The sequence below is a fragment of the Microcebus murinus genome, chromosome 5 (genome assembly GCF_040939455.1).
Source record: "Microcebus murinus isolate Inina chromosome 5, M.murinus_Inina_mat1.0, whole genome shotgun sequence".
In the NCBI taxonomy this organism is placed as follows: domain Eukaryota; kingdom Metazoa; phylum Chordata; class Mammalia; order Primates; family Cheirogaleidae; genus Microcebus; species Microcebus murinus.
Genome location: NC_134108.1, coordinates 110015780 through 110038519, shown reverse-complemented (window position 1 = coordinate 110038519; position 22740 = coordinate 110015780). Strand labels below are relative to the sequence as shown.

Genomic DNA, 22740 nt, shown 5'->3' with positions numbered 1-22740 from the left:
CCCTTTATGAGGAACAAAGCTCTCCTGTTTCCAAAGTATACCTGTGTTCCTTTTTTAGTTAACACTATTATCACTGAGATTTTTTCAAATATGATGATTTAAGCATGAGGGCCAGGCCTGTCTACCTGTGGTGGCCACTGTGTGCAGCCAGCCTGGGAGGCTGCGGCTTCCCTTCCAGGCTTCTCCATCCCCTGCAGTGTGAAGGACAGGCAGCAAGGCGGGAAGGGAATTTAGAGCTGAGCCCACAAACTCGGGCCATCTTTAGGCACCAGGCAGGAATGGTGAACCTGAGTGAAGCAGCTGGGAATCAAAGGGGCGGCAGCTCCCTGCAGAGGCTGGCTTCTCTGGATACAGTCGTGCCTGTGTTCTGAGAACGGCGTCGTGGCGCAAACCCAGAGAGCTCTCCTCCAAACCTAGATGGCAGGCCTGCCATTCACCAGGCTAGCTGGTGCGACTGCCTGCTGGTCCTGGGCTGCAAGCCTGTCCTGCACGCTACTGTGCTGTGTACTGTAGGCAGCTGAAACGCAGTGGTGAGTATTGGTCTATCTATACCTAAATATAGAAAAGATGCAGTAAAGACACAGTGTAAAAGGTAAGAAATGGTAGCTCGTATAAGGCACTTGGCATGACAGGAGGCTGCAGGACCGGGGGCTGCTCTGGGAGACTGAGTGAGAGGTGAGTGAAAGGGAAAGGAAAGCCTTGCAGACAGCTATGCTACGTCTACAAAAAATAAAGTAATTTTGTTATGATGTTACGACAACTACTTCACTAGGCAACAGGGACTTTTCAGCTCCATTATAATCTTTCGGGCCGCCTGTGCACAGGCAGCTGGTTGTTGCCTGAAAGGCTGCTGTGCGGTGACAGGGAGACCCCCCCCTCCGTCTATCGCTCCGCGCTCCAGGCACCTGGGACCCCGCCCCTCACGGAAGACCCGCATCCGCATAACGCGAACCTATTACCTGGCCCAGCAACTAACCTATTACCTGGTGCATCCGCACAACACTGAACCTATTACCTGGCCCAGCAACTAACCTATTACCTGGTGCATCAGCACAACACTGAACCTATTACCTGGCCCAGCAACTAACCTATTTACCTGGTGCATCCGCACAACACTGAACCTATTACCTGGCCCAGCAACTAACCTATTACCTGGTGCATCAGCACAACACTGAACCTATTACCTGGCCCAGCAACTAACCTATTACCTGGTGCATCAGCACAACACTGAACCTATTACCTGGCCCAGCAACTAACCTATTACCTGGTGCATCCGCACAACACTGAACCTATTACCTGGCCAGCAACTAACCTATTACCTGGTGCATCAGCACAACACTGAACCTATTACCTGGTGCAGCAACTGCCCTAGTCCCTGGCTGGCATTAGCAACCTGATACCCCACCCCTCGGACCACCCCAACTTAATAAAAGTGGGAAAATCAGGTAGACAGGGCTCAGAATTTGGTGCGGAGACCCCTCTGAGCCCGCCGGCAAATAAACTTTGATTCTCTAACTCTCCGTGTGCCACTCGGTTTGTCCTCCGGACCACCCGCTGTGACGCTTGCTATAACAGCAGCACATGACTATACCTTAAGTCAACTTATTTTAAGACCCTGGGCTGGCCTAACAACCCACGTCTACCCTGAAGCTGCCCTGGTTTTTTGTTATAGTTACAGGCAAAAAGACAATTTAAAGTGATAAGAACTTAAACAGCGGTTGCACAGGACAGCCCACTCACTTCCCCATCTTCTTTAGGGTGTTTACAACTGGGTTTTGTCAGAGAAAATCAAAGTTTCAGGGTCACCCCCTCCTTAAGCAAAAGAGGGTAAACACCTCACGCATCTGTGGGAAACAGGTCCCAAAGATCATTTATTAAGGACATTTCATGGTAACGTGAACTAAAATAAAATCCTAAGGCTCCCCCCACCTGCTGACTGAATGGACCCCCTCCTGGCCAAAGGAATATCCTAAAACTAAATTGTCTGCCTGGAGGAGGGAAGTCAGACATGTCTCATCATGCCACCTCCCTTCTTGGGATATCCTTTGTAACCCATTAACAGGCAAAGGGTATGCAAGACAAACCTGCAGGTCCTCAATTTGCACAACAAATCCATGTCCCTTGGCTCGCGTCTGAGAACAGCTCCTTATCTTAAAACATTCTAACTCTTTAGACAAAGCTGCATGTCTTTTTTTTTTTTTTAGACAGAGTCTCACTTTGTTGCCCAGGCTAGAGTGAGTGCTGTGGTGTCAGCCTAGCTCACAGCAACCTCAATCTCCTGGGCTCAAGCAATCCTGGTGCCTCAGCCTCCCGAGTAGCTGGGACTACAGGCATGTGCCACCATGCCTGGCTAATTTTTTTGTATATATTTTTTCAGTTGGTCAAATAATTTCTTTTCTTTTTTTTTTTTTTTGAGACAGAGTATCCCTTTGTTGCCCAGGCTAGAGTGAGTGCTGTGGCGTCAACCTAGCTCACAGCAACCTCAAACTCCTGGGCTCAAGCGATCCTCCTGCCTCAGCCTCCCGAGTAGCTGGGACTACAGGCATGCGCCACCATACCCGGCTAATTTTTTTTCTATATATATTAGTTGGCCAATTAATTTATTTCTATTTATAGTAGAGACGGGGTGTCACTCTTGCTCAGGTTGGTTTTGAACTCATGGCCTTGAACAATCTGCCCGCCTTGGCCTCCCAGAGTGCTAGGATTACAGGCGTGAGCCACCACACCCAACCTAGCTTCATGTCTTTAACCAATCACAAGTCAAAGAATCTTTAAACCCACCTATAACCTGTAAGTCCTTGTTTCAAGATGGCCCACCTTTTCGGGCCAAACCAATGTATGCCTCTCATGTATTGATTCATGGCTTTACCTGTAACCCTTGTCTCCCTGAAATGTATAAAACCAAACTGTAACCCAGCCACACCGAGTCCACTTGCTCAAGGCTTCTTGAATGTGGCTCTGGGTCATGGTCCTCACATTTGGCTCAGAGTAAATCTCTTTAAAATTATTTTACAGGGCCAGGCGCGGTGGCTCACGCATATAATCCTAGCACTCTAGGAGGCCGAGGCAGGAGGATCCCTCAAGGTCAGGAGTTCAAAACCAGCCTGAGCAAGAGCGAGACCCCCTCTCTACTAAAAATAAAAAAAGAAATTAATTGGCCAACTAAAAATATATAGAAAAAATTAGCTGGGCATGGTGGCGCATGCCTGTAGTCCCTGCTACTCGGGAGGCTGAGACAGTAGGATCACTTGGGCCCAGGAGATTGAGGTTGCTGTGAGCTAGGCTGACGCCACGGCACTCACTCTAGCCTGAGCAACAAAGTGAGACTCTGTCTCAAAAAATAAATAAATAAATAAATAAGGCCGGGTGCGGTGGCTCACACCTATAATCCTAGGACTCTGGGAGGACCAGGCGGGCGGATTGCTTGAGGTCAGGAGTTCGAAACCAGCCTGAGCAAGAGTGAGACCCCATCTCTACTATAAAATTAGAAAGAAATTAATTGGCCAACTAATATATATAGAAAATATCAGCCGGGCATGGTGGCATGTAGTCCCAGCTACTCGGGAGGCTGAGGCAGGAGGATCACTTGAGCCCAGGAGTTTGAGGTTGCTGTGAGCGAGGCTGACGCCACGGCACTCACTCTAGCCTGGGCAACAAAGCGAGGCTCTGTCTCAAAATAAATAAATAAAATAAAATAAAAATTATTTTACAGAGTTTGGCTTTTCCCCCCATTAACAGTAACCTCCTATAAGCAAGGACATGCAAATTGTATTTATGTCTAGCACCTAAAACTAAAGCCTGTTAGATTGCACACTAAAAATGAATTACAAGTTTCTTACACTAACAGAACTGGACACAAGACAGAATCAGACATTCTGTCACATACCCAGGGACATCCACATAACTGATGCTCCGTTCACTCCCGTGGGCCTCACAAGAATGTAACCAGCACCTCATCAGCATACACCACCACCTCCATCCCCACCCCCGCAGGTCACCCCCCTCCCACCCCCTGCCTTTTGCCTTCTTTCTTCTTTCTGTGTGCCTTTAAAATGCTGAGGATTCCAACCTCTCCTTCGAAAAACAGCCACAGCTTATCTGCAGTTTGAGTTGTCCCGTCCTAAAAATCTTGGCTTATTCTGGGAGGCTGAGGCGGGCGGATTGCTCGAGGTCAGGAGTTTGAAACCAGCCTGAGCAAGAGCGAGACCCCGTCTCTACTATGAGACCCCGTCTCTACTATAAATAGAAAGAAATTAATTGGCCAACTAATATATATAGAAAAAACTAGCCGGGCACGGTGGCGCATGCCTGTAGTCCCAGCTACTCGGGAGGCTGAGGCAGGAGGATCGCTTGAGCCCAGGAGTTTGAGGTTGCTGTGAGCGAGGCTGACGCCACGGCACTCACTCTAGCCTGGGCAACAAAGCGAGACTCTGTGTCAAAAAAAAAAACAAAAAAAAACTTGGCTTAATAAACCTCCACTGATTGAGATTTTGCCTCAGTCATTTATTTGGGTTGACAGTTTCAAATAGTTTTCAGCATTCCTTTGGGCAGGATACGGCAATGAACAGTTTTCAACCTCACATAGCATCAGTGGCCCTAGTAATGACAGAAGCCAATTACCGTGTTTCCCCGAAAATAAGACAGGGTCTTATATTTCTTTTTCCTCAAGAAGACACCCTAGGGCTTGTTTTCCGGGGATGTGTTATTTTTTTAAGCACGGTACAACAATCTACATTTATTCAAATATAGTTAAGTTGTCTTCTTCTGGAACATCATCATAACTCTCCAAACCCCGAATTCCATCCTGAATTTCTTGTGACTCTATTTCCTTTAGAACCATCGGCCCTAATCTCTCATGTGGAGCACTAGAGCTCTCATGGGGCAGATGAAGGGCTGCTCGTCTTCTTTCCCACTCGGCGACCAAATGCATGGGTTGTGCAGACGCCCTGCGTAGCCACGCCCATCACCAGGTCTTATTTCTGGGGTGGGGCTCATATTGCACATTGGTCCCCAGAGCTGACAGATAGTGGAAAGTATTTCAGAAGTGAAGACTGAACTCAGGTCTTTTTCTTTGCCCAAAAAATTCCTTTCTAAGGGGGCCTGGTGAGTCACGCCTACAAATGATAAAATCTCAGTAAATAGGTCTTTACGATGTGTTTTACTTCCCAACCTGATTCCAGTACAGCATCACATATGAGGACTGAACTCTGATGTTTTTCTTTTGCTAAAAACTCCTTCCTAAGGAGGCCAGCTGGGTCAGGCTGACAAACAGCAAATTCCCACTAAGCGGCTTTTGTTAACCAAATGAAACAGTGGTTTACTTCCCAACCTGATTCTGGTATGGCATTAACATCACCTAAAAGATAAGAAGCCCCTGTCTTAACTCAAGCATCCTAGCAGATGCCTATTCTTAAATTTAAAGCATCTTAAAGCATCCTAGCAGGCGCCTATTGTAAATTTAAAATGTCCTCCTGTCCGGACCTCCCAGAGTGCTCAGACCCTTATCTTAAAGTAAGGATATCCTTTCTGGTCTTCTAGATAAAGTCTAACTCTCTCAGCCAATTGCCAACCAAAGAATCTTTAAACCCACCTATAGGCCAGGCGTGGTAGCTCACGCCTGTAATCCTAGCACTATGGGAGGCCGGGGCGGGCGGATTGCTCCAGGTCAGGAGTTTGAAACCAGCCTGAGCAAGAGCGAGACCCCGTCTCTACTATAAGTAGAAATAAATTAATTGGGCAACTAATATATATAGAAAAAATTAGCCGGGCATGGTGGTGCATGCCTGTAGTCCCAGCTACTTGGGAGGCTGAGACAGGAGGATTGCTTGAGCCCAGGAGTTTGAGGTTGCTGTGAGCTAGGCTGACGCCACGGCACTCACTCTAGTAGCCTGGGCAACAGAGTGAGACTCTGTCTCAAAAATAAATAAATAAATAAATAAATAAATAAATAAATAAATAAATAAAATAAACCCACCTATAACCTGTAAGTCCCCGCTTCAAGATGTCCCACCTTTTTGGGCCAAACCAATGTATGCCTCTCATGTATTGATTTATGACTTTGCCTGTAACCCGTGTCTCTCTGAAAATGTATAAAACTGAACTGTAACCCAGCCACAGCGAGCCCACTTGCTCAAGGCTTCTTGAGAGTGGCTCCGGGTCATGGTCTTCAAATTTGGCTCAGAATAAACTTCTTTCAAATATTTCAGGGCTTGGAATTTTTCCGTCCACACATAAAAGCTAGAAGACCCTCATCTTAACTCAAGTATTCCTTCCCGCTGATTCCTAGTCTTTTGGACAAAGCCTCACTCTTTCAGCCAATTGTCAACTAAAGAATCCCTAAACCCACCTATAACTTGTAAGCCCCCGCTTACAAGAGATGTCTCATCTTTTTGGGCCAAGCCAACGAACGAATGCCTTCCATGTGTTGATTTATTTTTCAGAGTTTGTCTTCCGTTGATAGAAGGAAACAGAGTACAGATCAGCTGACCTTCGACTCCCAGCCCCCTGGCCCCTCCCTAGATCTGTGAAACTGCACCAAAGCCGGAATCTCATGGCCTCGCGTAAACCAGCTGCACTCCTTTGTTCCCAGCCCTTGGCTCCTGCCCGCTGGGTCTGGATACTCAGTTTGCTTCCTTCTTATGGCTAGAGCCACCCTCGCCAATTGTGTCAGGATTCCCCCTTTCAGTGACTAACTATAGACTCCCCAGCTCTCCGCTTTCTTCCTGTCCAAGCTAACCTAAAAGGGCTTCTCAGATAAAGGGTGTTTTCCTAATCACCACAGGAATACTGGCAGTGGGTAGTGAAAGCCTGTTCTGTTTCTGTTTCCTTTTTCAGATGGTATCCTGGGAATCTCTTCTCGGTCACACTTCCATATCACGGGCGGAGTTAAACCCCACCCCGCCCTTTCACACTCTCTCCAGCACTCAGGTAGGGACTTCTTTTTTAACTACAAAGCATGAGGGCTGGCAAACCAGCTGCAGGCCCAGGACGGTTGCCCCAGTGGTGCCAAGCTGGGCTCAGGCCACCAGGTGGCAAGGCCAGGCCTGGGGCTTGCCTCATGGGTTTGAGGACTAAACTCTGATGTTTTTCTTTTGCTAAAGACTCTTTCCTAAGGAGGCCAGCTGGGTCAGGCTGACAAACAGCAAATTCCCACTAAGCGGCTTTTGTTAACCAAATGAAACAGTGGTTTACTTCCCAACCTGATTCTGGTATGGCATTAACATCACCTAAAAGATAAGAAGCCCCAGTCTCAACTCAAGCATCCTAGCAGATGCCTATCATAAATTTAACATATCTTAAAGCATCCTAGCAGGCGCCTATTGTAAATTTAAAATGTCCTCCTGTCCGGACCTCCCAGAGTGCTCACACCCTTATCTTAAAATAAGCATATCCTTTCTGGTCTTCTAGATAAATTCTAACTGTCAGCCAATTGCCAGCCATGAAATCTTTAAACCCACCTATAACCTGTAAGCCCCCCCTTCGAGATGTCCCACCTTTTTGGGCCAAACCAATGTATGCCTCTCATGTATTGATTTATGACTTTGCCTGTAACCCGTGTCTCTCTGAAAATGTATAAAACTGAACTGTCACCCAGCCACGGCGAGCCCACTTGCTCAAGGCTTCTTGAGAGTGGCTCTGGGTCATGGTCCTCAAATTTGGCTCAGAATAAACTTCTTTCAGATATTTCAGGGCTTGGATTTTTTTCGTCCACAGGTTTCTGTGGCAGTTTTAGGTGTTTTTTTAAACAAAACAAGATTTTTAAGCTTTGGAAATTGATGGTTTGGGTATTAAAAAGAAAAAAAACTAAAAAAATTTAAAAAGTCACTCATCACTAAAATCAACCTCTTTTGCCCTTCATGGTACCTCCTTCTGTCCAGTCCACTGAAACACAGGATCTCCAACTTCACAGTCCTTACACTGGCACTGTGAATTAGGCCATTACTGCATTGGATCCTTTTCTTTTTCTTCTTTTATTGTTTTTGGCTTTATTATTATTATTTTTTTAAATTTTAGCCTCAGTTTCTGCATCTGTATGCATTGGATCCTGATGGCGAGATGGGGAAACAGGCGGGCCTTTTTTTCCTTTCTTTTTTTTTTTTTTTTTTTTTGAGACAGAGTCTCGCTTTGTTGCCCAGGCTAGAGTGAGTGCCGTGGCGTCAGCCTAGCTCACAGCAACCTCAAACTCCTGGGCTCGAGTGATCCTTCTGCCTCAGCCTCCCGGGTAGCTGGGACTACAGGCATGCACCACCATGCCCGGCTAATTTTTTATATATATATCAGTTGGCCAATTAATTTCTTTCTATTTATAGTAGAGACGGGGTCTCGCTCTTGCTCAGGCTGGTTTTGAACTCCTGACCTTGAGCAATCCGCCCGCCTCGGCCTCCCAAGAGCTAGGATTACAGGCGTGAGCCACAGCGCCCGGCCTTTTTCCTTTCTTTATCGTTACACACGATGTGATGTTATAGTCCGAAGTGTGAGAAAAGACCACCTTAGAAACTGAATTGGGCCAAATTGTGAGTCTTTATTTACTGGCCAGGACTACTCCTGTCCTGCATAGTGGCAGGAACAGGAAATAGTAGTGAGAATGGAAAAACAGCCCCCTTTTAAAGGAAAAAAACACACTCTAAAAATCTAATTAGCAAGCACTTTTACAGAAGTGAGAGAAAGCATCAATCTTACAATCTTATCTTGTTTTAGCACAATGGGGAGTTGGAGCCTTGAGATGGGTTTTGTAGGAGTCACTGGCTGCAGTTAAGATTCAGCCCAGAGGATGCCCCTGAAGTATCCTAATTTACAGACAACATCAATCTTAGTCGAGGTACATCTGCATCCTATGATCTAAGCCAGAACACATTCCACTGGGTACAGGAAGCATGTCAGGAGCCTCAGGGGTCCAGGGCACATTGATCCTGGCCTAGAGGCTATATTTTGTGGGCGGCTGTGCCATGCACCACCACCCTTCTCCTTAGTTTCTAAACTTAATCACACTAGCAGAGTCAGGATGGCGGGTGTGGAGTCAGATAAGGGTCAACTGAAAATTTCCCACTCTCCTAAGCAAGCAGGCGAGCATAATGTAGAAGCTAATGGCTGGTTATTGGCTATGGAACCTAGGCCCTGTCAATGGAAAAAAGCCAAACTCTGTAAAATAATTTTTTTTTTTTTTTTTTTTTTTTTTTTGAGACAGAGTCTCACTTTGTTGTCCAGGCTAGAGTGAGTGCCGTGGCGTCAGCCTAGCTCACAGCAACCTCAAACTCCTGGGCTCAAGCGATCCTCCTGCCTCAGCCTCCCGAGTAGCTGGGACTACAGGCATGCGCCACCATGCCCGGCTTATTTTTTATATATATATCAGTTGGCCAATTAATTTCTTTCTATTTATAGTAGAGACGGGGTCTCGCTCTTGCTCAGGCTGGTTTTGAACTCCTGACCTTGAGCAATCCGCCCGCCTCGGCCTCCCAAGAGCTAGGATTACAGGCGTGAGCCACAGCGCCCGGCCTCTCTGTAAAATAATTTTAAAGAGATTTATTCTGAGCCAAATTTGAGGACCATGACCCAGAGCCACTGCCAAGAGGCCTTGGGCAAGTGGACTCAATGTGACTCGGTTACAGTTGGGATTTTTTTTGGGGGGGGGGAAACAGAGTCTCCCTTTGTTGCCCAGGCTAGAGTGAGTGCTGTGGTGTCAGTCTAGCTCACAGCAACCTCAACCTCCTGGGCTCAAGCGATCCTCCTGCCTCAGCCTCCCGAGTAGCCAGGACTACAGGCATGTGCCACCATGTCCGGCTGATTTTTTCTATATATATTAGTTGGCCAATAATTTCTATTATAGTAGAGACGGGGTCTGGCTCTTGCTCAGGCTGGTTTCGAACTCCTGACCTGGAGCGATCCTAAGGCCTCAGCCTCCCAGAGTGCTAGGATTATAGGCGTGAGCCACCGCGCCCAGCACAGTTTGGTTTTTATATCTCTCTGAGAGGTAGGGGTTACAGGCAAAATTATAAATCAATACATGAGAGACATACATTGGTTTGGCCCAAAAAGGTGGGGCATTTCGAAGCGAGGGCTCACAGGTTATAGGTGGGTTTAAAGATTCTTTGGCTGGCAATTGGCTGAGAGAGTTAGGTTTTATCTAAAAGACCAGAAAGGATATGCTTAATTTAAGATAAAGGTGTGAGCACTCTGGGAGGTGCAGACTGGAGAATGTTTCAAGTTTAAGATAGGCATCTGCTAGGATGCTAGAGTTAAGATAGGGGCTTTTCATCTTTTAGGTGATGTTAATGCTATACCAGAATCATACTGAGAAGTAAACCACTGCTTTATTTGGTTAACAAAGGCTCCTAGCACTCTGGGAAGCCTCAGCGGGCGCAATTGCTGGTCAGGAGTTCGAAACCAGCCTGAGTTCCTGTGTAATTCTCTCTTTCACCAAAAAAAAAATAATAATAATAATAATAATTAATTGATTAAAAAAAAGAAAAAAGAAACCAGCCTGAGCAAGAGCCAGACCCCGTCTCTACTATAAATAGAAAGAAATTAATTGGCCAACTAATATATATAAAAAAATCAGCCGGGCTGTCCCGACCCGCGGGACCTTCTGTTACTCGCGGGGGCGAGGGGGACTGTGCCTGAAAGAGATGAGCGAGAGAAAGAAACGAGACCAAGCGAATGATTGTCAAGGTCTACTTTACTTGGTTTTTAGTAGGTTTTATATACAGAAAACAAGGAAGTAGAAACATTAAAATAGAGTGGGGGGATGATGAGGCTTTCCTGTGGGCTGATCAGCCCCAATCAGCATCCCAATGGCACCGGAAGCTCTTTGTGATGGATCACTCAACCCCAACCTGGCAGGGGGTTGGGAACAATTGCAGGTGGCATGCCCTGGAGCAAGCATGGCATGGAATGCATTCTTCTTAGAACTATAGCTGGGGGGCTGGGTGCTATTTTCCCGGACGAGGAGGCCCGTGCGTAGGGCAAGTCGTTGGAATATGAAGGGTCTTAGTCTCCAACATCTCCCCCTATCTTTATTAATATGAGGGAGATTTACACAGGTTGGTGGAGAGCCTGTCTTAGGCTACGCGATGGGCTTTTGCGACCAGCACCCCAAATATAAGATCGATCTGGCGATCGAAATGTCGGTGAGGCCTCTGTCTTAGGCTATGTAGGTGGCATCCAGCTCTGGCACTTCTGATTATGAAGTGTGCCCCCGGGCATGGACCTACAATATTCCCGTCATGGAGTTACCTCACAGCTGGCGGGGGTGTGCACCTGGTACACGGCATTGCGATAATCCCGTCATGGGCGTCTCCACAGCTTTTGGAACCAACTGCGTTCCATGTCTGCGGCAAGGTCTGAGAAATTTAGACCTTCAGTGGGTGTGTTGGGAGACTCTTTATGGAGGTCTTCTCTGGAGCCTCTTTGTTCTAGCCGTTGGTAAAACACGGAGACCGATTTTTGTGTGGCTGCGTCTACCTGCGACTTGACAAAGTTGGTTAGTTTTTTGAATGCCCAAGGCCCAAAAGTGAGAAGCAACAAGAAACCTATAAACGGCCCTAAGACACTGGGAAGCAATGTGGTTAGCCAGGGGGATGTGGAAAACCAATTTTGATACCATGCCTCACTTTGTTCCCTCAGTTTCTTTCTATTTTCAAGGCTTTGTCTAACTCTCTCAATGCTATCTTCTACCAGGCCTGTTTTGTCTGCGTAGAAGCAGCATTCTTCTTTGAGTGCTGCGCACAAACCTCCCTCTTGGAGGAACACTAAATCTAAGCCTCTTCTATTTTGTAACACTACCTCAGAGAGTGAAGCAAGGGACTCCTTGAGATATTTTAGACCTTGCTGCAGCTCTCGGAGGTCATTATTGATGGCTACAGAGAGCTGTAGGTATTGCTGGTTGGAGGTGACCAGAGAGGCTATGCCTGTTCCAGCCCCTGTGGCACCAAGGCCTAGAACAACTGCGAGTGTTATGGCCGTGATGGGCTCTCTTTTTTCCCGGGGCATTGTGGTGCCTCGCTCCCAAAACTGAAGTAACTCATTAGCAGGATGTACAGTGAGTCTGGGGAAGAGCATGACTAATACACAATACTCTCTATGCTCAAGAAACGTTGCAGAGACTACATACGGGGTAAGGCCAGAAGAACAAGCAAAATAGGAGGTGTTAGATGCCTGAATATACTGAAAAGTGGAGTTGACAGTAATTGACTGATTGCATATTTTCTCTAAGGGTGCGGGAGGGAGCATCCTTGGGCTAAGAAGGCAAAGACCTAGGCCTGTGACTTGGCTGAGCGTCAGGCCATCATGGGTCTCTAGACCCCATCTGAGTCTGCTGGTGTCATTAGTAAATAATGGCTCACCAAAAGTAGCGACGCCTTCATAGAAGGGAGGCCGGGGGGAGTAGCATACCCAACACTCTTGATATTCTGAATTATTGGCCTCTCGGATGGTCTTGACAGAGGCGTTGACTAAGGAGAGAATTATTCTGCAGAGGAAGGGGGCTCCTCGGGCAGGGTAGGTTGGTATAGGGAGGTGCTGAGCGGAGGAGGGGACACAGTTGGGGAGGAGGGTAGGTCCCTGGAGGGACCGTGAGGTCAAGGTGGGTGAAGGTTGTTATTAGGGCCTAATGCGACCGTAGGACCTCTGGGGAGGCTTTTAATTAACTTGATTTTAAATGTGAGACCAATATCTCTCCCAGATATGTAAAGTCTGAGCCCCCATTCAAATCCCCTGGACTGGTCCCAAGAAGCCTTTTTTCTAGCTTTGGTGAACGAAATTAACAAGGGGTTGCACCACTGGTTTTTACACTGAGGGTCAGTGGGGGGTTGTGGGGCGTAAGGGGATGAAGGAGCTCGACGGGGAAACTGCTTTTTGACGGTGATATAATCCCAGGAAGAGGAGGGATTCCAGTAGGCATCACTGGTGGTCTCACAGCCCCAGGAGGCACAGAAGAAGTCAGGGGCGTAACCACATTGATAGTTGTTGGTGCGAGGCCGATGGGCCCCTGGGCAAACATAAAAGTCTATATATCTTGTTGCGGAGCGTCCGGCTCCCGAGGAACAAAGGCCTGGGGAGGAGTCAGCTGTGGAGGAGCTGGCTGAGGGGCGAAAAGTGCGGGAAGGCCCCACACAGGGTTTTAGCCCCAAGAGCTAATACGCATAGGTCAATTTCTAATGGATCCCATGGTATAACTGCAGAGAGACGTGAGGAGGAATTAACAACGTCTCCTGCCTCATTAATTACCTGCCATGTATAGTTGTAGATCTGATGGATGTTGGTTGCCATGGTGCTCTTGATCACGACTAGAATCAGACATAGGAGAGGCAGCGCCTTTTTTCGGGGAGTCATTGTATTTCTGGAAGAGAACAGAATCAAGAATTCTTCTTAGGGGATTACCTGGGTGGGTTATATAACTTAATCGCTCTCTCGGGTAGCCATCTGGCATTTCCTGCCTGGGTGTCATAAATACAGGCATGTCCTTTTCCCCATATGAGGACAGGGTCAGGCCCCAGCCATTTGCCTGTAAGCGGCTCTTTCCATAAGGCCTGTGCATAAGTATCTGTGGTGGATGGGTGCCAAAGGCGGTCGGCAGCTGTTTTGCCGGCAGTGTCAAAGGTGAGAAAGTTTAAAATGAACAGGGCGTGATTAAGCAGGGTTTTGGAATTACCTGTCAAAGGGTACAAAATTCTTCCTCCCGATTGTAGTTTGGAGAGCGTATTTTTTAACGTCTGATGAGCTCTCTCTACAATACCTTGGCCCTGAGGGTTATATGGAATGCCTGTAACATGTTTAATACCTAACTGAGCACAAAAACTTTTGAAATTGGAGCTGACATATCCCGGGCCATTGTCAGTCTTAATAACTTTAGGCTGAGGGAGGGAGGTGAGACAGGCTATAATATGGTTGATAACGTGGCGGGTGGCCTCGCCTGTTTGTAGGGAAGCAAAGATAAATCCACTGCGAGTATCTATAGAGACATGTACATATTTAAGCTTTCCGAAAGAGTAATGAGTGACATCCATCTGCCAGAGCTCCCCAGGGATCAGGCCACGAGGATTGACTCCTAGGTGTGGCTCAGGGAGAAGGGTAAAACAGGCCCTGCATTGGCGGACGATTTCTCTGGCCTGTTCTCTAGTAATGGAGAATTTAAGCCTGAGGGTATGGGCGTTGAGATGGTGTAAATCATGAGCCTGGCGTGCAGCGCAGACAGGATCAACAGTGATATTGTGAACAGCGCCTGCAACGCGAGTCGCCTGATCAACAAGATTATTTCCAGCTACTAGAGGCCCAGGAAGGCCAGTGTGGGCGCGAATATGGCCTATAAAAAAGGGCGCGGAACGGGAGTGAATGAGCCCTTGTAGTTGCTGGAACATTTGAGTGGTATTGTTGGAGGGCCGAATATGAGGCACAGTTTCTAAAGCGGCAACAGCATGAGCAACATAAGAACTATCAGTATACAAGTTAAATGGTGACTGATCTACGTATTTGAAGACTGCGACTAAGGCTGCTAACTTAACGAGTTGAGCAGAGGAGAATCTGGTGGGAAAACTGCGGACCTGGCCATTAATGCTATAGGCCGCGGTGCCTGAGGAGGATCCGTCGGTAAAGACTAAGACGGCTCCTGGAATGGGGGAGACTCTTGTTTTCTTGGGAAATATTACAGGTGTCGATAGAGGAACTGAATTAGTTTATCAGGGGGTAATGATTATCTAGTTTGCCCTGGAAAGACGTACAGTTAACCGCCCAATCATCATCATTTTGTATTAGCCACAGAATTTGAGAAGCATTATAAGGGATGATATCTGCATTATGATATCTGGATCCTTTCCAAAGAGCTTAAGGGAGTTTTCTCGCCCCAGGCGAATAATCTTAGCTACTAAGTAAGGGTAGGTGGGAAGGACTTTAGGGGAGGAAGCCGATAGGTGAACCCAAAAAAGAGGCTTGCCTTGCCAAAAGAGTCCCATGGGTGAAAAGGGGGTGGGGAGGACAATAAAGTACAGGTGGGAATCTGGGGAGAAGTAGCCAATGGCCTGGGCATTTATGGCCTGCTCGACCAGATTAAGCACTTGCTGCCCTTCTTTAGTTAGGGAGCGGGGAGAGGTTGGGTCAGTATCTCCCTGCAGGATGTCAAATAGGGGCTTTAACTGTCCTGTGGTGAGTTTTAAATATGGGCGAAGCCAATTAATGTCGCCTAATGGGCGAAGCCAATTAATGTCGCCTAGAAGACGCTGAAAATCATTAAGGCATTGAAGAGAGTCTTTCCTGATTTGTACTTTTTGGGAGAGGACCTTATTGGGGAATAATTCAAAACCTAGGAACAGGTGAGGGGGACAGACCTGAATCTTTTCGGGGGACAAGCGGAGGCCTCGAGCTTGTAAGGCCGAGACAACCTGTATAGTAACTTGATGTAAAGTTGCCTCGTCAGCTCTGGCAAAAAGAATGTCATCTATATAATGAATTATATATATTTGAGGATGTTGAATTCTAAAAGAATCAATTGTCTGAGCTACATATTTTTGGCAAAGGGTAGGGCTGTTGGCCATGCCTTGAGGCAATACTCGCCACTGGAAACGCGGGGAGGGTCCTATACAATTTACTACCGGAAGACTGAAGGCGAAGCGCTTACAGTCATCTGGGTGCAATGGTATGGAGAAAAAGCAGTCTTTCAGGTCAATGACTATCTTATAGTAGCCTCTGGGGATAGCTACGGGCGAAGGCAAACCAGGCTGGAGTGCCCCCATGGGAACCATAGTTTGATTAACAGCCCGCAAGTCTTGTAGCAGCCGCCACTTGCCAGTCCTTTTTTGAATGACAAAAATAGGGGTGTTCTATGGTGAAGTAGAGGGCTCTATGTGTCCAGCAGCTAATTGTTCCTGCACCAACGCTGTAGCTGCGGCTAGCTTGTTAGATGGGAGGGGCCACTGATCGATCTAGACAGGTGAGTCACTTTTCTAAGTGATTTTATCTGCCTGAAGTGCAGGGGGATCAATGGCCCTTATAAAAAATGTTTTTTGAACCCTAGTCCTGATCTGTCTGATTTAGGGGGGGTGGTCAGGGGTGCTCTTAGTCTCTGACCCTCCTTGCCTAAGCCCTGTCCTGGGAGGAATCCCTGTTTAAGCATTTGGCTGGCTACAACTTCATTGGGGCTACACATAATGACATTCATCTGTGCAAGGATATCACGCCCCCATAAGTTAACAGGCAGGTTTGGGACTACAAAGGGTTGGGTGGTGCCTTTATTTTCCTCAGGGTCTTCCCATGTTAAAATTTTTGAGCTCTAGAGAGTATTATTAGACTGTCCTATACCTTGTAAGTTCGTAAGGGAAGGCTGCAGTGGCCATGATTGGGGCCAGGCGTCCTGGGCAATAACTGTGGAATCGGCGCCAGAATCAAGAAGGCCTTCAAAAAGTTTACCATCTAACTTTAACTGCAGGGTGGGTCGTTTTTTGGTGATAGCTTGGACCCAATAAAGATCAGAAGAGCCAGGACAGGAAGCACCTCGGTTAGAGGCGATGGCTGGGAAGGATGTATTAAGGGGCAAGGGCAATGCCTGAGCTAAGCGCTGTCCCTTAGAGACACACACAGGGCCGGTAAGCGCGCTGGCTAAGATGTTAATCTCCCCGGTAAAGTCACTATCTACTATGGAAGGGTGAACTATGAGCCCTGCAAGAGTGGAGGAGGCTCGGCCTAGAATAAAAAAGAACATATTAGCCGGTGGGGGTCCAAATGAGCCAGTAGCCAAAATTTGAACACCATCTTCAGGTTTTAATATTGTGTCGGAGGAGGCACACAAGTCCACTCCTGCGCTCCCTGTGGTGGCTCGGAGCAGTCTAGGGGCTGGGGATCCTCTTGTCGGCTGTTCCCCGAGGCCGACTGAAATTGAATAGGACAAGGGGCCCTGGGCTGGCCCCTCAGGCCGTTTCCCGAAAGGGGTGGCAAGGGATTTCCAAGGGCATCGGTCTTAGAACGGCACTCACTAGCCCAATGGTATCCCCTCTTGCAGCGAGGACAGAGGGAGGGGGGCCGAGTTGGCCTGCCTGGTGGTCCACTGAGGTTAGGGGCAGCAGAGGAGGTGGCTAACGGACATTGCTTCGCAAAGTGCCCTGGCTGACCGCACTTAAAACAGCTTTTCTGTGCCACAGTGCCTTGAATGGCGGCCCGGACCGCAAGCTGCACAGCCTGCGACACCTTATGGGCGAAGGGGTCAGCATCATTACACATCCTAATCATGTCATTAAGGTCTTTGTTTTTAAGTTTGCCCCTGAGGATGGCCCTGCAAGCGCTGTTAGCATTTTAATAGGCCAATTGTTTAATAAGTTTATTATTGCTATCCTCCTGTCTGAGGGTCCTCTCAGCAGATTCTAAAAGCCTACCTACAAATTCACTAAAGCCCTCTTGAGCTCCCTGGGTGATTTTTGTCAGGGGAATAAGAACAGATCCCGTAGAGGGAAGTGTTCGCCAGGCGCCGAAAGCGGCTGCGGCGGTCTGAGACAAGAGCCCAATCGGGAGTCCCCTTTGGCGCTGTTCAGTGGCAAACTTCCCTTGTCCGCTAAGTTTTTCAAGGGTCCAAGAGGCAGAATTGGGGTTTTTTAAATTATTAGTAGCCGTAGTTTGACAGCGGTCAAGAAAATCGGCTTTCCACGAGAGGAACTGTCCGCGAGAGAGGACTGCCTGAACCAGCCTGGTCCATTCTCCGGGGAGCAGGTAGCCGCCTCCCAAGGCTGCCTCTAGGAGGGAGTAGGTAAAGGGTGCATTGGGCCCATACGTCCTAACAGCGGAATTTAATTCTTTTAAAGTCTTAAGTTTGAGTCTGCGGAACTCAGTGGGCTCTGCAGTGGGCCCCGGGACTGCCTCCTCTGGGGGGTCATCACTATCACTTTCCCTTTCTCTCCCTTCCGTATCCTCATTATCTGAATCTTGGGGCGGGGACTGGCTTGAAGAAGGGGCGGTAAGGTCTCCTCGCCTATTAGACCTGGTAACTACCGGGAACGCTAGGGCTTTATGGGAGGATTTTAAGGATTTTTTATTTAAGGTGGCGTGTGACTGGGCGGTCTCCTGACGTGGGTGGCTAATGAAGACCGAATCTTTAAGCGTATTTTGGAGGGAGGACAAGTCTTTGGAAAGCTGGGCAAACTCTTTTTGAAGTTGTAAAACATCCTTTAATTGCGTAACCCTTTGACTTAAGTCTTCTTTGGTACGCAAAAGTAAGGGCATTGTAAGGGGAGGCATTAACGAAGGTGCGCAAATTTGGGGCGCGTAAGGAGGAGGCCATTCGGGATTGTGATATTGGGCCGCTTCCTCTCTGAGGGTTGCCTCTTCGGCGGGGTTGAGGGACTCTCGGAGGGGTTGTTTTTTGAACACCGGGTAATTAAATGCATGAGGGGCTGTACCCTCGGGTAAGGGAGGATAGAGGGTCTTGGTGTCTGGCCTACTAATTGGGGGCTCCTCTCTAGATGTTTGGAGCTCAACTGAGGGGTCCTGAGGGGGCATATTAATACAAACTGAGGGGCAAGGAGAAGGACATGTTGGTCTCTTAAAATTATTAGGAGAAGCTGGCCCTTCGGCTGTCTTTAAAGACGTTCCCGAAGCGGACCGCGACACGGGTCGGAGGCAGAATTCTGCTACTGAGAGCAGCTGCTTTTTGTTGGGGTCTGAATCTGCCCCTTCAACAATATCTCTGATTAGTCCCCAGTACGAAAAAACAGATACAGGGACGGCATCTGGGCCCTGACTTAGAAGTAAATCATTTAAATCTCTACCTACTTTTTGCCATTTGTGTGGGTGGATCTCAGGTCCACCAATAATAAACCAAGGGCAAGCACGATCAATGAACACAAAAAACTTTACTAGATCCTTTTTCTTAACTCTAATTCCTCTCTCTCTGAGTGAGGCCTTGAGATCCTTAATAAAAACGGCCTCTTTAGACAATGAATGGCCCATCTCGATGGGGTGACAATGTAAAATTTTACTCACCAGACCGTCGACTCTGTGAGCGGCAGAACGAGGGTCTCTGTAGGGTTTCCTTCGGCCGAAGAGCACTCCGTGGCGTCACCCGACAAAGGTCCGTACCTCGAGCCCCACGTTGGGCGCCACTTGTCCCGACCCGCGGGACCTTCTGTTACTCGCGGGGGTGAGGGGGACCGTGCCTGAAAGAGATGAGCGAGAGAAAGAAACGAGACCAAGCGAATGATTGTCAAGGTCTACTTTACTTGGTTTTTAGTAGGTTTTATATACAGAAAACAAGGAAGTAGAAACATTAAAATAGAGTGGGGGGATGATGAGGCTTTCCTGTGGGCTGATCAGCCCCAATCAGCATCCCAATGGCATGGGAAGCTCTTTGTGATGGATCACTCAACCCCAACCTGGCAGGGGGTTGGGAACAATTGCAGGTGGCATGCCCTGGAGCAAGCATGGCATGGAATGCATTCTTCTTAGAACTATAGCTGGGGGGCTGGGTGCTATTTTCCCGGACGAGGAGGCCCGTGCGTAGGGCAAGTTATAGGAATGTGAAGGGTCTTAGTCTCCAACACCGGGCATGGTGGTGCATGCCTGTAGTCCCAGCTACTCGGGAGGCTGAGGCAGGAGGATCGCTTGAGCCCAGGAGTTTGAGGTTGCTGTGAGCTAGGCTGACGCCATGGCACTCAATTTAGCCTGGGCAACAAAGCGAGACTCTGTCTCAAAAAAAAAAAAAAAAAAAAGCTGCTTAGTGGGAATTTACCATTTGTCAGCCTGACTCAGTTGGCCTCCTTAGGAAGGAGTTTTGAGCAAAAGAAAAAGATTAGAGTTCAGTCCTTACAGTGTTTCAGTCAATGTCAGACGATGGTCGCATAAGATTATCATACAACAATTTTACTGTACCTTTTCTATATTTATTTTTATTTTTTCTTAAGAGATAGGGTATTGCTCTGTTGCCCAGGCTGGAGTGCAGCTGTGTCATCAAAGCTCAATGCAACTTTGAATTCCTGGGCTGAAGTAATCCTCCTGCCTTACCCACTTGAGAATCTGGGACTACAGGTGTGTGCCACCACACAAGACTGCTTTTTTTTTTTTTTTTTTTTTTTGAGACAGAGTCTCACTTTGTTGCCAGGCTAAAGTGAGTGCCGTGGCATCAGCGTAGCTCACAGCAACCTCAAACTCCTGGGCTCAAGTGATCCTCCTGCCTCAGCCTCCCCAGTAGCTGGGACTACAGGCATGTGCCACCATGCCCGGGTAATTTTTTGTATATATATTAGTTGGCCAATTAATTTCTTTTTTATTTATAGTAGAGACAAGGTCTTGCTCTTGCTCAGGCTGGTTTTGAACCCCTGACCTTGAGCAATCCGTCCGCCTTGGCCTCCCAGAGTGCTAGGATTACAGGCGTGAGCCACCACGCCCGGCCTAAGACTGTTTTTATATGTGAACTAAAATAAAATTTTAAGGCTTCCCCCTGTACCGGCTGACTGAATGGACCCCCTCCTGGCCAAAGGAATATCCTACAACTAAATTTCCTGCCAGGAGGAAGGAGGTCAGACAGACCTCATCATGCGCCTTCTCTTCTTGGGGACATCCTTTGCAACTTATTAAAAGGCCTAAGGCTATGCAAGACAAACCTGTAGATCCTCGATTTACACACAAAATATGTCTGGTAGCTTGTCTCTGATTAACAGACTTACTTATCTTAAAACATTCCAAGCCCATTCTTCTGGAAAGAGACTTAAGGGAAAAAATTTTTTTCAAGCCTTTAGACAAAAGCTTCATGTCTTTAACTAATTAAAAGTCAAAAGAGTCTTTAAACCCACCTATAACCTGTAAGCCCCCGCTTCAAGATGGCCCACCTTCTCAGGCCAAACCAATGTATGCTTTCCATGTAAGAGGAACTGTAAGAGGAGGACAGAGATTTAAAAAAAAAACAAAAACAACAACTGTAACCCAACCCCAGCAAGTCCACTTGCTCTAGGCTTCTTGGGCGTGGCTCCGAGTCAAGGTCCTGGCTTCTTTTCCTTTTTTTATTCTGAGACAGAGTCTCTGTTGCCCAAGCTAGAGTGCTGTGGCGTCAGCCTAGCTCACAGCAACCTCAAGCTCCTGGGCTCAAGTGATCCTCCTGCCTCAGCCTCCCGAGTAGCTGGGACTACAGGCACGCTCCACCATGCCCAGCTAATTTTTTCTATATAGTTTTAGTTGTCCTACTAATTTCTTTGTATTTTTATAAGAGACGGGATCTCGCTCTTGGTCCAGCTGGTCTAGAACTCCTGAGCTCAAAGAATTCTCTTGGCTCAGCCTCCCAGAGTCCTAGGATTATAGGCATGAGCCACCACCCAGCCCGTTTTCTATGTTTAAATACACAAATACTTACTATTGCGTTATAATTCAGTATTGAGTACTGTTAACAGGCTGTACAGGTTTGTAGCCCAAGAGCAATAGGATACATCATAAAGCCTTAGGTGTGTAGTTGGCTATACCATCTAGGTGTGTGTAAGTACACTCATCACACAATGATGAAACTGCCTAAGGATACATTTCTAGAACATAACCCCATCATTAAAGGACATATGACTGTAATTGAAATCCCTCAGAACTGTCACAGACAAGTCAGACATGAGGTTGTTCCAGCTACTCCAGAGGTTGGTGCAGGAGGATTGCCTGAGCCCAGGAATGCCAGGCTGCAGTGTTCAGTGATGGTGCCTGTGAATAGCCACTGCATTCCAGCCTGGGCAACATAGCAAGATCCCTCTCTTAAAAAAAAAAAAGATTCAGACATGCATACATGAATAGAAGTATCCTACTTCAAGGCCCACTAGGACCTCAGGCTCTCTCTGTCAATAAAGGGGACCGGGAACAGCTCTAATCAGCAGTGCTTTGTCCAAAAGAGGGCTTGCCATACCAATAAGGGTCACAGGCGAATTCCAAGCCTGATAAAAAATGATATAAAGAAGAAATGACCCCCATAATACGGTGAAATAATAAAAAATAAATAAATAAAAGAAATGAAGGAATACTGATGAAAAGAGAAACCATACCAAAACCAAAAACAAACAGAAGAAACTTGATTGCTGTGCTCGTGTCAGCAGTACATATACCAAAATTGAGACTTAGCTGCTCACTAAGGTAACCAGCTCCGAGGTCTAGCCTGACACGTCCCGGGAGCTCTCCAATCCCTGAAACTTCCCACAACAGCGAGAGGGGGAATGAGCAGGGACGCACAGTTAGTAAGAACTGCAGAGAAGCCTTCCAGGAGCTGGGCGCGGGCTCACGCGGTCAATCCCAGCACTCTGGGAGGCCCTGGCTCGCGTGAGGCCCGGAGTTCAAGAAACAGCAGGTAAGCCTTGAGAGGGCGCGGCCGTGGGTCCGAGAGAGGCCCGCACAGTTGCCGGCAGAGCGCCCGCGGGGCCGTCCGGGCGCTTCCGCCCCGCGAATCTGGACCCACGGCCACGTGCGCGAAGGTGCGGGCTCCCGCTAGCCACTGTGGCCCGGGTCAGCCCCGCCTGCTCCGCGAAGGTGCGCAGGGCTGCAACTAGGAGTGGGGGCCCTGGCCCGAGGAGAGTCGGTGCGGCGGCGCCGCGGCGCTCAGGGCACCCGCGACCCCGGGCGTGGGGAGATGCACCGCCGCGGGGACTCGGGCCGCAGCCCGCGCCGGCTGCACGGCTGGGTGAGGAAAAGCGGGAAGGCAGAGAGCAAACAGCGGGCGCCCACCGTCGGGCACCGCCTCCGGCCGACTCAGGCGGCGCCCCGCAGCTCCGCGGGCCGGCCAGCGAGACTGCGGAGCCGAGGCCCTCGCCCCGCCCC

The 22740-nt window shown here is 48.2% G+C and overlaps 1 long non-coding RNA gene across 1 annotated transcript; it reads right to left on the bottom strand.

Annotated features, from left to right (window-relative positions):
• Window positions 1–10651: 10651 nt before the first annotated feature.
• On the bottom strand, window positions 10652–22735 carry LOC142870992 (uncharacterized). The gene is made up of 4 exons (XR_012919342.1): window positions 22059–22735; window positions 18952–19124; window positions 13222–13333; window positions 10652–11463 (listed from the first exon to the last, which is right to left on the bottom strand). It is a non-coding gene; the product is annotated as an uncharacterized LOC142870992 (long non-coding RNA).
• Window positions 22736–22740: the final 5 nt, after the last annotated feature.